General features: G+C 29.8%; 1 protein-coding gene across 2 annotated transcripts in view; it reads right to left on the bottom strand.

Annotated features, from left to right (window-relative positions):
* Nucleotides 1–16,333, bottom strand: part of LOC123292062 (protein yippee-like 1) — an 81,646-nt gene that overhangs the window by 46,594 nt on the left and 18,719 nt on the right. The gene's annotated exons all lie outside the window — the stretch shown is intronic.

Raw genomic sequence — 16,333 nt, 5'->3', positions numbered from 1 at the left:
GATATAACGACAAATCAGCTATAGTGACCAATATTGATTGAAAATTACATACAGTTTTGTAATGTGCACGTCATGCTCTTTTATTAGATTCGCCACTTGGGTATATTTGAAAATAAAAATATTCGATTATTTATCCCCACTTTCTCGACATACCCCCTCCCCCGATGGTTTTATCATTGAGATAAAAACAATCCTTGAAGCTGGCTGTATATCTTCTCAATATTTTCGCTTAATCAATGCACAGCTTTTTATGTTTTTGAAGCACATCCTTTTCAACCCCTATTTCAACCCTTTACTATATTATGCACGTATTATACATAAAAACCGTCCTCTTGAATCGCTCTATCTATTAGAAACCTCATCAAAATCCTTTGTGTAGTTTAAAAGATCAAAGCATACATAGGGATTAGGGATAGACAGACGGAAGAGACTTTGTTTTATACTATGTTTTGATATGGATAACGGTCAATCGTCATTGAAATTAATCAGCAACTACAACTGGCTTACGTACATATATACATACTTTCACTTTTAATATAAAATGTACATGTTGCTTATAACGACTTTCGGTTATAACTAAGAAATTTGTTGACCCATTCAATGTCTTTATAGCCGATTATTACTTAAATACCGGGTCATATATTCCTTCCTTTTGTCATCGTGCTTCCAAGTAGAAAGACTGGAGATCCATCGCAAGTTATTTCTCGCAAGTCATAATTTTATATTTAAATATCCTTAAGATAAAATTTGCTTAGTTTACGAAGATCTTGCGAAACGATTTTTTTTATACGTATCAATTAGTTCTACTATTCACGATACAAATCAAATTATATTATATACATGTTTCGATAAGATACAATATATAATTAAATGTAATTAGGAGTACCATAATTTTAGTGTTAAGTTTGTAACGCTTAAAAATATTCACAATAAAAACAAAATTTTGGTACAATTTTCATAAAAACTGAATACCATCCATATCAAATTATTATTGAGATTATTTCGAATAATATTTTCATGTATATTCCTCCTCTTATAATTCTCATGTATATTTACCTCGATAAGAACAACGAAACTTTTTCGCAATTTCGAACTGATTGTCTTTTAGCACAACGATTAAGGTTGATCGGATTAAAAATTTTAAAGTTGGTAAAAAAAATTAGAGTGTATTGTGAAAATTAAATGTACTTTCCGGTCAAACTTAAGAATACAAAAGTGAAACTGAATTGATGACTTGTGTTATCAATTTTGAAAAATATTTCGAGCGATTTTGTCAATTTAACAACGGCCAAAAAATCTTTAGAAGTTATACACTGTACATTCTTCATACAATAATTCTGAGCTCGGCTGCATGAAGATTTAAAAGTTAGATTATGTTACATTAATTATGAATAATTCAATACACAATCATATTAATTAATAAATTAATTAAAACAATAGTGAGTTGTCAAGAAAATACTAATTAAATAAAATTTGTATTAATATTCAAATAATTTAATCACAGCAAGTATACAGGATGGTTTATTAAAAACGAAAAGAGGCAAAAATCATAAAAAGTAATGCAAACAATTTTTGAAAATCTAAAGCCTTCCCTAAAAACGTTTTGTATAAAAACATATTTAAAGCACATTGAAAGCAAAATTATTGTGCCATGAAAAATATGTTACACATATAGTAACGCTATTGGTGAAATGCCATCGCACATTCTCAAACCCTTTTTTTTTTTTTGTTATACAAAATAATTTGTTTGATCAATTTGCATTGATTTTTCTTAAATAAATGCAAAAAAATTTTAGTTAAAAATTTTAGTCTAGCAATGTGTGCTCTAAAGTTTATGCCGAAAATTGCAATGGTTAACTAATTCTTTTAAATTTACGAAATAAGTCTTACTACACTAACTTGATGAGTATAATCAAATATAAAAAAGTTGCCAACTCCAATGCAAAGTGAGCGGAACATAAAAATTTCGGGCCTTTTTTCACTTTTGATTGCACAAGTTTCTAGAAAAAAATTATATGTTATTCAATTCACTTAAATTTCTAAATATTTGTGTTCCCCTCTTTTTGCAGATGGGAACTTTTTTATTTGATTCTGTTCATCAGATACTTTCTTTAATTAAGTATTTGACACAAGAAATGAACTGTTTAAATCTGGAAATGACTGGTGAGCACCCTTTTTTCGCGACACTCTGTAAGAAAGGAAGCCATTCAATAATTAATGAATAATAATCATTCACAAATATTTCTTTGTAAAAATAATTATTATTGCTCGTCTAATGTTTAAACAAACTTATCCTGGAGGTATACAACTTGATGATGTAGCAAAATTATTATTAAACATTATATAATAAATATAACACTTACATTTTTTTGTTAATTATGCTAATAAAATTATTATGGTTATCGTTAATACATTAATCATTATGAAAATAATAATTAAAACGTAAGTCAGTTTAATACAGGTCACAAATGTTTGCAAATTTAAAACGATCCCAACACAACATAGCAAAGGATTTTGCATTTAGTGTTAAATTACACAGGTTTGCGAGTAAAAACTGCATAGGACTGACTGATTCTTATAATTTTTACCAACCAAAAACTGAATGGTGCAAAATTCATTAGAAAATCAAAACTTCAAGAAATTTAGCTGGATATTAGGGCGTATGCCATTCATGTTGAATATTTCAGCAAGGAGAAGAAAAACTGATTCAAAGACAAAGACTCAAACTTGTTTCAAAAAGTTAAACTGGCAAGTCAGGAGTTAGTATCATCCCTACCAACCTCTTTATAATTAGTCGAGTTTTGCACGAAAATCTGACCTAATTGTTGCAAAGATTATTTTTGGATTCAGCACCCTAATAAACAACTTAAACCAAACAACCAAAGATATCTCATGCCACTGAAAAAAGTTTGTTTTTTTGCAGACTTGTGTTATTATCATAATTTTAAACAATTTCAGTCGCTAATCACGTGCCACTAGTTTTTTTTTCTAGCATTAAAAATGGCAAAATGACGATTGAAAATATATTCGAATTATTTTCCTAGGCAATAGTCCGCGTAACCACTTGTTATGTAACACAATAAATAACCAATCACTTAGTCGCATTTTATATGCGTGTATAAAAACTTCTATATTCATGTCACGTTATTCAAGTGAGTAGCATTATACTTTTACAAATATATTGAACCTGTTGAAACCTTCTAAGTAGTATTAAATGTACATAATACAGTCACAAGTACCCTTAGAATGTGACTTACTGTTTCATATATATTGCATTCAAGTATAAATATTATTTAATCATACTCTATGCTTCAGTTTTATTATTTAATTTAGTATCATCCAATAGCTACTACACTTTAGTCATCTAAGCGGTGATTGAAAGGCGATATTCTGGTCTAGAAATTTGAAAAACAGATTTTTTTTTGCATATTTTTAAAGTTTAGACTCTTAAAACTATTTTCTTAAATGAATTTTCTAAAATTTGAATTATTTTCGGAGATACAGTGGATTTTGACGCGACATCTAAATCTTTGCCGGACGACTTGAGGACTCCAGTAAAAGAAGGCCCAATGTATGGATCTGGGATCGTCGATTAATCAAAAGTGAGTATTAAATGTTATTATCCGAGTTACTCTGCCCGAATTGTCTATCAAACTTAAAATGCGTTTTCTCAAAACTACTTTTTTCGAGGTGGTTGACATGATACCTCCTTGGGGTCTACCCGACTGATTCCTTTGAAATGTAGTGGAAACCTTCTTTATAAATCACTCTATTGGCTATTTTTTTTTTTTTTTTTTTTGCTAAGGTCAAGTCTGTAGTGACACCTTTCTGATTCAGAATTTTTAAAATTTCTTTGGTTCAGATCACTACAAGAGCTAGAATCATGTCAACCAGAGTTCATCGTTATTTTTAAAGACCTCACTTCACCGTAATTTGACGAATTTTTTATTTTTGTTTCAAATTTGTTTGAAAAATGTTTTAAATCTTAAATTGATATTAATATTTAGGCTTCCAAGTCAGAATATCGCTTCAATATGCACGTTTTACGTTAATCCTGAATGTGGCATAATTTATGAATGACCCTTTAATGGTTTAGATATAGAATACTTTAAATAGACTTTAAAAACTTTTTTCTTCTAAAACAAAACAATTGGCAGATATCGAATAGAAAATCTATTTCTAGTTTAAAACTGTAAGGACTTCGATAGACTTTTTAAAAATTGTTAAAAAATTTTCTAAAAAAAGTTGTTGTTGCAACAGCTTTGCTGTGTGTTGATCCGGAAGCGGTCAATTTTACAAAAAAATATCATATTTTTTGTTTAAAAATAGTTACATTATTATAAAGCCTGTCATTAACTTTCAGTTTTATTGAATTGTTAAAATAACAATTTTTGGTACTTTTCAAGCCATATGAAAGTCTACGGAGCAGAGCAATGACTTCGATTGATTATGAAAAAAAGTTTGACTCTTGGAATAGAATAGAAGAAAAAAAGTTATATTTATTTTAACCAAAGTGCACTTACACTCAAAATTTTCGCATATACTAGAACGTGCTGTACACAAATACAATATAAGTTCGATAGTTTAAAAACACTATTAAATTCGTCTACTTCATGTATACAGTGAAGCAAGAGTAGATATCATCACATACCTACCGAACTAAAATACACAAACATATTTCGCAGTAAAAATATTATGATGCCGAAAAACTTCTCACTAGTTTATTCAACTCGCATATAAATATATAAATGTCAATTTAGTTGTTTGTAGTAACAGTCGTAATCACGTTATACACACTGGAGTGGCGAAGACTGTACTATCGCGATCAAATATGTTGGTATTTAAATGTTTTCATTCAGTTTCAGAATTCATTAAGATTTTCCAAAAAAAATACTTAAAATAAAATCTTATACAAAAATAATTCAAATTACAAAAAATTTTTAATTACTTCCAGCAACTGGGAATTTTTTGTATCGGCTAACAAATACGATTATGTTTATCAAGTCGGCAATGGGAAGTAAAGCAATTTCGTATTAATCTTATGATTTCTAGCTAGAAAATTGCATGCTAAACTTGATCCAAAATTCATCAAACATAAAAACCGGAATTTTACTGCTACCGTTTAGGAGCTGCATTGTTTCAAACACCTCCTACAGGTAGGCAGATGACTGACACTTCAAACATATAACACTACTCTCTCGGCAGAGGGCTTAAAAATAAGAAAATATAAGATATTAGGGTGTTCACTAGTGAAAATCTGCTTTGATACAATGGCAAAATATTCGTCGATGCCTGTTTGCTACGATTTCAAATCACTACCTCCAAGAGACTAGAGGGTGAGTTCTAAATAAAAATTGTAAGGGCCTTTATGGAAAAGCAAGTCTTAAAAAAATTTGATACTTCAAAACACACAAATGAATTGACTTTACATACGGCAGTAAAATCTTAGAAAAAAACAACTGAAATCACAAATTTCGATGTAAAGCTGTTTTTTGGTATGTTATTTAAACCGCTCAGGAGTGTGAAACTACATTTTGTAAACAAACAAAAAATTGTTTAAATTACCTGCGTAATTCGTGAAAAACTGCAAAATTTTCCGACTTTTTCTAGGCCAATTCAAAAACAATGAGCTTTTGACATTAGTTGCTACTGTCCTTTTGAAAGTATATTAAATTTGAAACAATTGAAGCCAACCCAAAGGTTCGTATGCCTAATAGTTTTTGAGATATGATACTTGAAAAATTTACACGATTTTCAGAAATGGTAAAAGTTTGTGTTTTGCTTATGTAAAACCATTAGAGATAGAACAAAAGTTTAAATGTAAAAATAAACAACTATTGTTTGAAACAATTTTTCGTAAACATTGATTTTTCATAAGGGGCAAATTTGGCCAAGATTTTGGTGTCAATTTTCTCCAAAAAAAAAAAGATGAAAATTACTTGTTAGCTTCAACAAGTGAATCTTATGAAAAGTTTTTGAAAAAAAAGAAAAACCTTTTTTAAAAATACTTCGCAAAATACAAAGGGCGGCTGGAAGGCGATATGAAAAACTGTTTTTTGGTTTGTTATTTGAAACCCTTAGGGAAGTGTGAAACTACGTTTTGCAAACAAAAAAAGTTGTGATGAAAAAAAATTTTTTTTTGCTTGCAAAATGTAGTTTCACACTCCTCTAAAGGGTCCGAATAATATACCAAAAAAACAGCTTTACGTCGCGTTTTGCGATTTTAATGTAGAATTTGACTAGCGTAACATGCAGACACTAAAAAAGAAATTTTCCTAATTTGTATTTTGAAACAAAACGAATTTTTGAAAAGATTATGTATATTTATCCTTTTATCTTCTGTGTGAATAAGATACATTTTATAAAATTTAACTTAAAAAAAAAAGGAGGAATTAGAATGGATTCATCCCCCGTGGAACTACAATACCACCGACAAATTCACAGACAAAGATGGTTACTAGTCATGATGGTATGTATATGAGCATAGTGTTCTTGTATCGAATACGTATAGTTAATATGAAAACGTATGAAACTCCAAGAGCAACGAACACGATAATATAGAGAAGTGAGTGTGGGCCACCCACGTGCAGTAAGTAACAGCAACACGGTGGATAGATGTGATGTTTTTCGTCTGATATGTAACGATGGGGGAGAATTTTGTATCATATCTATATATACTATGTTCGTCGAAAATTCTAGACATAACGATATGATGTTACCACCTATCTATTTTTGTCGTCTGTGTGTAAAATTCATTGTAAAACATGACGGTTGCATGAATGGTTATAGTTATGTTGTTATAATAATCAGTTCGAATATATCTACCCCTAATTTGTAGAAGTTTTTGCCAATTTCCAGCCATGGGGTATTTAAAACAGACTTGTTGTTAAAAGAATATCAACTTTGAAATATTACATATATTATGATTTTCAAAATATAAAAATAACAATTTTATCACATTTTATTCGAACAAATAGTTTATTGTCACTTAAGGTAGTATGAAACCAGTTCAGTGCTCCCAAACTTTTTTATATGAATTATTCAGTAATGTGTTATTTTCCTATAACTATATAGTGTAGTAACCTTAACATTTAAAAACTAACTTTAATTCGCAAATATAATGCTTTTAACAAAAAATAAATGAAATCCATGGAATCGGTTGAGGATGTTCTATCATTACTTTCGAAATGTATGTGTTTATTTTGAAGAACCTTTCCTACGGGTAACTTGCGACTATTGAAATACACGTACACTATAGAGCAGAGATCCCAAAACTTTTTTGTCTCGTTGTCATGTTTTTCGGTTCTGTATACCCTCTGGTTAGCTGATATTGTATTTCTAAAAAAATTCATCAATTTCAATTGTGTTTTGACTCATTTCAAACTGTAGGGACGTGTAATAGAAGAAAGCACATTAATGTATTATTTATTTATGTGACTGAAACCAAAATAACATTAAGTAATGAATAATAAAAATAATAATAATAGGTAACATGTGAAATTTACAAAATTTCAAAAAACCCCGACAATTTTGTTGGGTACAGAACCTCAAACGCGTACTTGAAACATATCCAAGAACACTCTCCTTTAAATTATCTTTTTTCTTAGGGTATTCCCCAAACTGAAGCGATTTTGAGGATCGCTTATTTCTTAGTTGTTCCGGGTAAGGCACTATAAACCCGCACTTGAAACAAAACTAAGAACACTCTCCATTGAAATACCTTTCAAACAAAACAAAAAAAAATCAAAATCGATTCATCCGTGTAGGCGCTACGATGCCACAGACAGACAGACACACATACATAGCGGTCAAACTTATAACACCACTTTTTTTGGTTCAAGGGTACAAAATCAAAGTTTTTTTTAGAGTTTGATCCTAATATTTAATACCTACTATTTCTTCATTAATGAATTAAACGAACCAGTGCAAGCTTATTGCGACTATCAATTGATTTTCCTCGTAACATAGACAATTTTCAAACTCTACAACGCGATAATTTTGTACTAATCGTCGCCGGTCCTTTTGTTATATTTTCAGGTAACAACTGAGGAAAAAAACTACCTTTGTGTGTGGATTATCCATCCCATTAATGAAAAGTGAAAAACAAAGTCACAGTCGGCTTAAGTGAGATATCCTGGATCCCTACCCCCATGGATCCCTTAAACATAAACCTCTGGTGGTCCATATATCTATTTGGGAATCACTGCTGTAGAGCATCGACCAATTATTTTAATGAAATTTTTTTAATGGACTAAGCACATAAAAGATGTACGTCACAACTTGTGTCAATGAAAAACAGTAACCTAACCTTAGTATATTTCTTCTCATATTTATTAATAATAAAAAGATTGTGTTATGTTTTAAAAAATATTTTACCATTTTCCCCAGACATATGTTTTGATTTCTACTAATAAAAAAATAAATTCAATAATAATATTTTGGAGATAAATGTCAACAGAAGAATACCTGTGTACAAATATACCAACTAAAAAAACCAATTTGAAAAAAAAAATTCATATAATCCTCTTGAGAATTAACCTCCATCGAAATATGACTTATCCGGTGTGAATAGTTTATTGAAATTTTAACGAGATATGTAATGTAATACATAAATGCTTATAAAAGTTATTGTCCAATTGCCAAATTAAAAAATTATTCAATTTTCGCTGTATCAAATTACAATGTTATCGTGTCTAGTCTAGATTGATATATATTAATCCTCCCTTCTTTGTACCCGAGTCAAGGGAGACCCGAAGCATCCGCGCAAGTATCATCTCCTACAGAGTTGGCAGACATACAATAATTTCATGGTTTTTACAATCCCCAATCCTAAGGCGTACAATCCTGAGGAAAATACAATTTGATATCGTGAAAGCTTGGATGGATGAATGGATATTTGTTACTCACTCACGAAAAAACTACCGAACGGATTTGGAATTTTTTATCACAGTAAAATGTATGGTTTCCGTGGGATAGATTTTTTAAAATATTTCATAGAGCAAAGAATTGACATGATTTTTTGCATAGGTAGAGTTATTTAGGGGTCAGAAAATGACTTTATCCTGGAAAAATGCACGGTCCCTATGAACTTCCATACAGGAACATTGTTTTTTAAAGAGTTTTGTAAAAATTCTTGAAATAGGTTTTTAGTGCATTTTTCTCAAAAAGGCTTGATTAATTTACACAAAAACGATAAAAACTCTCAAAATCCCTTTTAATTAACCACTTAATTACGGGTAACACCGCGGGGCGTACTTAGTTATTTCATAATTTTGAGACAAAGGCAGTAATTTTTAACAATAGCAATTTTATGCATGAAATCAATTAAATAATTAGGTGTAAGTATAAAAATTTGTAAGGAAGGGCCCCAAAAGAGGGCCGGAAGCTGGTTAACTAAGAATAAAAAAATGAGGGAGGAAAAGACAAATTCGTAATGAATGACCTTGCGACCCCCTCCACAGGCGGTCGCAAGGTCATTAACGAAGACTAAAAATAAACGTCTCCATTTTAATAACTAAGTGAATTTTGTTAATTGAAATAATAATTATCAATCATACAATAATTTTACGACCCTGATACAAGAATAATTTTTTACGTGATGGCCAACACTGCATCTCCATATTCTCGTGATTTACTTGTGTGGTTCAGTAGATTTAAATATGATGTGTAGATATTTGAAAATGAGAGATGGAAAAATAATTTACCACCATTCAATTTTGGTACTAAATACGTAAATTTTTAAATTTCAGATACTTAATTAAACCCTCAAGCTACAAAAATAAAAACTCTTTGTATTCAAATACCTGTACATTCAACATATGTGACTCCTCATACTCTATTTCCAAGAACTATTATTTTTTAATATTCCATTTAAATAGATACCTAAATAAACTTTGTATATATATTATTGATTGTATTTATTGATTGAAAATACTGACATACTAAAAATATGATTATATACATTTAAAAAAAAAAATTAAAAGTTAAATTCTTGAAAGAATAAAACAAGTATTTGACTTCTAAAGTTAATACTTTAAATTTCCAGAAAAATATCTTGTAAATAAAAAAGTAAGCGTTACATTATTACCCGATAGGAACATAGTTCCTACCGGGTGTCACACGACATCTCTCGTTCTTTTTTATTTTTTCGATATTTCTAGATTTTCTTTTTTCAGTTTTTCATACGTACGAAGAATTAGCACCTACAAATCACAACAGCTATGTATCACAGCTTGATTGCTTCTTTTTAAGCCTCAACGTTAGTGTCCTCCATCGAACATAGACGAAGATTTGAGACAGACTTACCATAATATTTTGATAAGTTCTGTATAAAATATATAAATAATTATCTTTTTGATAGGTCTTGTTTTAATTCATATACAACATTATTTCTTTTTTTTTATTATTATTCCACGTCAATTTTGTACCTTTCTATAAAATGTACTTAGAAATAACATTTATTACATATTTATGAAATAATGATCATCACATACCCACCCAAGTACACACAGACATTGACTAGACGTCGTAATACCATTTTACTGGTGCTTAGTAGTAGTGGAGCGTCGAGGGAAACTTAATAGCTACAGTCACCATCGTACATCACACACACAGTAACTATATTTGAAGGTCACATGTAGGCACTTGTTCACCGTTAAGTTATGTCTTTTTTGTAGTGAACATGCAAAATATAATCCTTATGAAGATAATGTGACAACGAGTTTTAGAGAGGTTTTAAATTAAATTTATTCCTTTTCGAATTGAAAATTTCTATTACATCTTGTGTAATAGAAACCTTTATGTCTAGAGGGTTTTCTCAATCAATATTGTAAAATCGATGTAAGTTCAATTATTTATAGAAAAACGAAATTTCAGTTGTGTACATGAACGCGTCAATGCCATTGCCATCAGAAGTCAGTGACATCAAAATTGAAGGTGTGATTTATTACTTACTTCACTTTCCTTCCTGTAAATACTCCGGTATTATTTGCCGATGTTTAATGAGATATTACAAATAATTTCTTAGGCCGTATAGTTTATAACGTATTTTTTACTAGATAAAAACTTATATAAACGACAAGCAAAAGACAAATTTCTCCTTTTTACAAGCTTTTATTTAACTTACAATGTTTGTATGTATGTATTTTTATTCGGATGAAATCTTACAACTAAATTTTAAAGCAGCTATCCTCAAACAGCAAATTTTTATCTTGGTAACCTAGGAAACTAAAACTTTTGCAATCAATTAACCTTGCCATGAATTTTGAAATAATGCAAAAATATTATTATAATTGTCAATTTGTATTTTTTGTCACAATTTTGTTTTATCATTTAAAAAAAAATTGAGTAGTGAAAGTTATCAAAAATTAAAGATAACAGCGATAATTTAAAGTAAATACAATGAAATTTTTATGTTATGTCATAATAAATATCCTGATCAAACCAAACGTAATTTACGCACATAAGGGTTGACTACTAAATCAGAAGTATGTCTTTTTTAAATTAAAAACTAATTCATACAGTAATAAACTAAAATTAGCTATAAAATCAAATTCTTTAAAGAATCAAAAGAGTATTTGACTCTTAAAATTAATACCTTTTCAGAAAAATTAATTAATTTTCAGAAAAATATCTAGTAAATAAAAAAAGTAAGTTTAATAAAAAAATGTTTTGAGGACAAGCTTTTAAAAGCAGAAAATAATAATTTCTATGAGCAACTCATACATGACTTTTATTTGTAAATATGCTTGAAGCACTCCGTATCCTCTCTGCTTGATATTTTTAGTTAAGTGCCTCCAGTTTTTACAAATAGTCTCGTTTTAGTAAACTTTAACATGCATTGTTTTTACTAATTAATAATATACTTCAGTGATTATAAATTTTTGCAACGATTATATTATAAATATTTTTCAATCATAAAATTTATATATGAATATGTAATTATTTTATGTTTATTCGATAAAAGTATGTTGATGACAATCTTCGTCTTTTTATATGATTCGTGTGTGCATGATTTCAAAATATTTATTTTTATTTTATGTTATTTTGTTATTAGGTTTTTATCGCTTGGTAAATATATTATATAATTCAAACAATTTTTTATAAACATTGTTAAAATATCATGAATTTTAAGCTCAATATTGTCCTTGACAAATTTAAAAATAGACAAAATATTTTATACGAATATGGCGAGGAAGTTCCGATTAATTCCCAGCTTTTTATAAGCAAAAGCTTGAGTCAGTACCAATTACGAACGGAAATTTATTGTCACTTTTTGGCGTTAATTTTGAAACGTTCAAGTTTTTAAAGAATTCTTTCATAACACAGGTCTGTAAATAAACAACTGCACAGAACTATTTAATTGCTTTTTAAAGATTCTTTACCACTAAAACTGGGTAACATAATTTAAAAAAGCGGAAATGAACTGGATTCAGAAGATGATAAAGGGGATGCTGACTCAAAAAGGAACGCAGTTTTGAAAATTGTCACTTGATCATATCCCAACAAATTAAGGATGCCTAATTAGTTTGTGATAAGTCATGCGGGGACAATTCAAAGGTAAGTATCATCCAATTCAATTTCAGCGGTTATAGGTTTCAATTTATAGAATTTTCGATTTTAGGCTCCCTTAAATGAATTTTGCAAAAAAATCTGACGTGATAGAAGGAAATGGACATTATGTTTGGAATCACCGCTGTGATAACCATACAGTTTATCCGAAGCTAAAAAAAATTCTCTAGGCCTATGAAATTTGAGGCTGATGGCGTTACCAGAGCATCGATTTTAACGCTCATTTTTTCTAACGTACAATGTTTTTGAGCGTACCTTTTTAAGAAATGTGTAACATGTTTAATAGAACTATAACGTACATTGAAATTTACTGAAATTATGCGAAGTTATTTCACAATGAGAACATTGAAAAAAAAATCTTTGTTATATCTTTACCTAAGTAATTTATAGTGTCCTCTAAATTATTAATTGTTACCAAAGTATTACCAAAAAACCAAAGTATTTTTCTGACGCTATATAGCTCCGCTTTCCTAGGAAACCAAAATCAATCACAATACTAATTTATAAAGTCGCCCGATTTGCTTCCCTTGGTGCTCTCTACAACCAACTAATATATTTATCTTCAAATCATTCCCAGTACATTTACCTGCGTCTACGATTTTGAAATGATAGTGGAGTGCCTGCATTGCGTTTTTATCACAGCCTGAAACCTTCGAATGTGTAAAATTGCTTTTTAAAATTGAATCAGACAATGTTTTTCAAGTAAGGCTCATGTGATAGACATTTTTTATTAACGAATAATTTTGTAATATTTATGATAATAAGGGAAATGGTCATATTACCAAACGTACATTTGTTTCAAATTTTGTGTTCTTTTGATATAAGTCAAAGGCATTCATGGATATTTTTGATATTACCACAAATAATTGAGTTAAATACGCAGAACAAAAGTGACGGAGAAGCAACGGTCGGATACCTAGAGGTCTCGATTCTAGGTTACTGGATAATTTTAATCCTTTCATTCTATTTTTTAAAAGAGAAATGATGTTATGACATATTTGATGAATGAGAGTATGAGAATGAGAGGGTATGCAAATATATTCGATTTCCTCACACAATCAAACACAAAATTTATGTATAAACAAGTAAAACCAAACAATTGTCTGAGTTAATTGTTAAAATACCATGTCACATTACATATACATACATGTCACACATACATAACTAATATTCCCATATAATACATACTATACAATTTGCGCCTAATTTGCGCTCTCACGGTTAAACAGTGATGTTTACGAAAAAATGTTTCAAACAAAAGTTGTTAACTTTTTTATAAGGAACATTTTTTACATTTAAACTTTTGTTTTATTTCTAACCGTTTACAAGACCCAATTGACCTATGTTGCTCATTTACGAATTCGAACTCTATTTTTAGGTCCTAAGCACGCTATAAAAATGTCAGCTTGATGTGCCTTTCGGTTTTAGTAATCGTGATGACGGACGGACAAACAGACAGACAGATTTTAAGAACACCTACACGAAAATTCATAACATCAATATTTTTAAGCGTTACAAACTTGAGACTAAACTTAGTATACCTTGGTATATTTCATAAACATGGTATAAAAAAAAATTAATATACGAAGCCATATAGTTTTTATGCACACATAAAGAATCAAAATACTGATAATTGATAATTTATTATATTAGGTCATGTTTGTTGAATCAGTTGACGCACGCTACTTACTTGCTAACTGTTAATTTTTTAGCAAAAATAAAATAATATTAGGAAACGTCATGCAAACACTATTCAAGTAATTATCACTAATAAAACATTAAACACGTATTATACTAATTATACACCAGCTATGTATAAATCGTACTTACCTACTATATACATGAATTTTGAATTTGCCAATTTGGTTAACCGTTAATTTTTGTTAAGTTTATTACACTATTTCTTACGGTTTTAAGAATTATTATAATTTATTATTTATATGTGAAATATTCATAACAAAACCAATTGTTTTTAAATTACTTGGTTATTATTTTCACTTAGATTGCAGTATAGCATTATCTTAACTATTTTTAATCATGCAAGAAATATTCATAGACATAATATAGATAGAAGTAACTATTACAAGCTGACTAGATCTACCAGTGCATCACAGTTATCGGACCTGTTACAGCAGAGAGGAGCAGTGAGCAATAATGTGAGGGCGATATTAAATTACAAAGATAATTAAGGTAAAAATGCAATATTCATTTTGTCGGACACTCGGAAAAACGAGATATTCGTTGCATTTACCAAAAAGAACTAAATTTTCAAGGCGTCAGATAACGGACTCCCTGCTTGCTTTTTTGAGCGTTGGCAATATAGTTTTTAATTTAAATTATCTTCCTATTAACGTCCTCAATGTATCCTTCGTCAATTCGAAATCACGCAATTAAAACTATAGACTATGAAAAAGAAGATATAAAATTATTGTCGAGGGAAAATTGTTACACGCGACCTTGACATCAGTTACCTACCCTTAAAAAATTTATTCTGGAATAATCTACACTCTCTTGTAAAGTAGCACGAAGTCGAGAAAGAAATGAAAATGTGGAGAATATGATACTTGAAATGTCTAGCTTCGCCTTGCTCGATTTCGCTACAAAAGCGATTTTTTGTGCCCGAATGAAAGGCAATACGAGACATCCACGCGATTAACGGCAAGTATCATCCCCACTTTCTCGTGATTACTTGTTTAGTTCAGTAGATATTGTGTATTCTAATTAGTTCAGTATTATAACGTACAACGAGATCAAGAACATATACCTTAAGGACATTAAAGCACCCGTGGCTGAATTTAAGGCGTCTATCCGGGCGGGATCTAGTCATCGGTCGTTGGGTACTTTTTACTGCACATCAGTATGTTTAAGTGATAGAAAACAATTGAAATTGATGCGCAGAATGATGCGCAGTACAAAGTACGCAACGACCGATTCGCCCAGATATGCCTCCTTTTTTCTGCTACTCTCTATACTCTAGTTTTACCTCCTTAATATATGTTCTTGAGAGAGATACTGCAACAATTGTTGCCACTTCGATGTTAGTCATAGCATCTAAGTACTGGCGAAGTAAGACGAGAGTTTAGTTTGGCGAGTATACTCCGCGAGAGTGAAGATGAGGGAATGGTATAACAACTTAAAAATGATTCGTTTTTAACATTTTTTGAAAGAGTTGTCAATCCGTTTCGTTTTGAAACACCGATGCCACAGACACATCAAAACATTGAACACCTGTCTTTTACCCAATCTGTTGAATAATATCAAATATCCGCGTGGTTATATTATAAGATACTTAAAAACCATCACACAGGAAATAAACGTGATAAAAAGATGCGTTCAACAACCTAATGGTTCACATACTCTTTAGATGTGTAAACAGGAAGAAGTCAATATGTCTTAAGGTAGTAATAAACCACTCATAACCATACAAGGTTATTCTCTTTTTTTTTTAATAGAGGTGGTGATTGAGTTTAATTCTAAATAAAGTAATTATAATTTATTTTCATTTTTTAAAAAAACTGTAAGTAAAGTTTATTGTTTAGTGAAGTATCTGATTAGTATACGTTAAAATAGAATTGCCAAGTACGAAAGCATTGTTGATAAATTATGAATGATAGATAATAGCCAAGATTTTAAAAGTTTTGATTTACAAAATGACAGTAGGTAGTAAAGATGTTATTTACTGAAAAATTTGGACTTGAGCCATTTTTATTATCTTCAAAAAAACAAAAGTACAATTATAAAAAATTCTTGAACAACAGGCCTC

The sequence above is a fragment of the Chrysoperla carnea genome, chromosome 2 (assembly GCF_905475395.1).
Source record: "Chrysoperla carnea chromosome 2, inChrCarn1.1, whole genome shotgun sequence".
NCBI lineage: Eukaryota > Metazoa > Arthropoda > Insecta > Neuroptera > Chrysopidae > Chrysoperla > Chrysoperla carnea.
This window is presented reverse-complemented; position numbering and strand designations above follow the sequence as displayed.